The sequence below is a fragment of the Heterodontus francisci genome, chromosome 35 (genome assembly GCF_036365525.1).
Source record: "Heterodontus francisci isolate sHetFra1 chromosome 35, sHetFra1.hap1, whole genome shotgun sequence".
NCBI lineage: Eukaryota > Metazoa > Chordata > Chondrichthyes > Heterodontiformes > Heterodontidae > Heterodontus > Heterodontus francisci.
In genome coordinates this window covers 22958282-22960528 of record NC_090405.1, presented here as the reverse complement: position 1 = coordinate 22960528, position 2247 = coordinate 22958282, and the positions used below count along the sequence as shown (strand labels likewise).

The 2247-nt window shown below is 41.9% G+C and overlaps 1 non-coding gene across 1 annotated transcript; it reads left to right on the top strand.

Moving 5' to 3' along the window:
- The first annotated feature begins 1447 nt into the window (after positions 1-1447).
- trnar-ucg (transfer RNA arginine (anticodon UCG)) lies at positions 1448-1536 on the top strand. The gene is given in 2 exon segments: positions 1448-1484; positions 1501-1536. It is a non-coding gene; the product is annotated as a tRNA-Arg (tRNA).
- The last annotated feature ends 711 nt before the right edge of the window (positions 1537-2247 follow it).

Here is a 2247-nt window from a genome sequence, read left to right as displayed (position 1 = left end):
TGGACTGATAAAACATCTTTGGGTTTCCTTCAAGTAGTTGTATCCAGTCCACATCCACCAAATCACCTCTCAGTTTTGTAAAATTTGCCTTCCCCCAATTTCGAACTTTTACTTTTCGAGCTGCCCTGCCATTACTTAGCTTTACAAACTCATTATTGCTCGTGTAATAAGTAGAATAATTTACCAGTTACTCACCGATCAGCTTCTTCCCCTGTATCATGGAGGCTGAAAAGGCAGAAGAGAAGAGACCAAAGAGCACCTCCTTCCCCTAGTCAGTGAAGTCCCTCACACATCAACTCACAGCTTTACACTCTGTCCAAACAGCACTTTCTAATTAGTAATTATTCATAAATTACACTAACTAAAACATTAGTAACCTGACCAATTACAAGGTAGCTATTTGAGGGTTTTTAAACAAAGAGCTTTTTTCCCTATCCCAAAGGCTCTTTTCAGATCCACCCACAGTATCTGAAAGGGCTGATTACTGTCTGAAGTCTGCTCTACCCACACCTCTGTCTATCCCTCTTCATCTAGAACAACCAGCGTCATCTTCCATTCCTTTCACCATCATGTGTTTAACTCGCTTCTCCTCATAGACAGTCAGATATCAATGTAATAATGAAATGATCTGTGTCAGTGCTGGCCATTTCCCTGTCCTGATTTCAGACCCCACTCTGGACACTTGTTTCCCATTCCAGGACCTTCTTGTATTAATATTCAGCACCACCTGTCAGTCAGAAACTTGTCTCAATGAACCGATCCTTTTACTGAACTTCCAACTGCTGCTGTCTATTTCTCGAGGGAAAGAGCAGCTCACTGTGTAAGGATGTGAGGGGAATGTAACCCGGCTGCTGGTGAGAAGGTCCCGTCTTCTCAATCAAAAGCCTTTTATTTTACTTCAGTGATTCCCAGATTCCCAGCTGGTCTGTTGAGGATTTTGTTTTCACAGAAATATCTTGTTAAATACAAATCTGATTCCAACATGTCAGTAACAGGACAGAATGGGAACCTTTTAAAAGGATGAAGCAACTATTTCAGTGGCTTCTCACTGTCCCCCTGAAGCCTGTGTGAAGGGGAATTACCAATAGTCTGTAATTTATTACTTCCACACCAAGTTTGAGTTATTTGTCGTGTGAAAGATTGCTGAACGGAGTCTTTTACTGTCAGTTACGGATGAGAAGTTGACAAAAATTGGCAAGATAAAGCTGTTCATAAAATAGCACCAGAAATTTGAGTCGGTAAAAGCAAAATTGTGTTTTAAAAGTTTATTTAAACCGCTACGGGAAAATAGATTTTTATGTACTTTTCCAGTCGATCACTTCTTTTCCAAAGTGAAATTGGCGGCTTTCACAAATTCAAATATTCTGCCAGGTTGACAGGTTCAACCAATGATTTTTTGTATTTTGTGCTTCGAGGTTCTCTGATTGAATCATTCCTGAGAACTAATGGCTGTGTGGCCTAATGGATAAGGCATCTGACTTCGGTGTATTCTATGATGTTATCAGAAGATTGCAGGTTCGAGTCCTGCCACGGTCATTTTGACCCAAAGGGATTTTGCAGGGCTTTGGGGATCAAGTCGCGGACTGAACAGATTGGAAACCCGACATGGACTTGATAGGGCGAATGGCCTCCTCATGTGCTGTCACTGACTTTATGAGAAGAGGGTGACCAATCAGAAGTGGGCTGGGGTTACAGCGGGCTCAAAGTGCAGGAATTCCAGGTCCCTGAATGACTGAGCTGAAAGTGATCAGTTTCACTGCAGGAAACACCGTCTCGGGGGAAATAACATCACAAATAATTCCATTTTGCTAATTATTCAATTATAAAACAATGGGCAGATGTGAAGGTGTGATGTTACTTTTCACTGTGAGGGGAGAATCCACCATCTGGGTAAATCAGCAACTTTATAACATCGTCTGTACGTTTAGAAAAGAAACGATGAAAACTCTCCCCATAACCCTGGTGCGGTGGAAAGGCTCAATTCAGAGATTGGACTATAACGAGAGCACAACATAAATCATTAACTGATATTTCCGGCATAAAACACACCCCAGCTCCCGTTCCCATGTCACTGCTGTCCCTATGAGGCGGTGGGTGACTCTGAAAAGAGACTTTGTTTTGTGTTTCTGCAGGAAAACCACAAAGATCCTCCCAGGCAGTGAAACTCATCTTCCCAGAATCTCCATACCAGATTGAAACAGAAAACACAAAGACAGTGAGAAAGTTCCAGAGAGTTACTGAGCATTA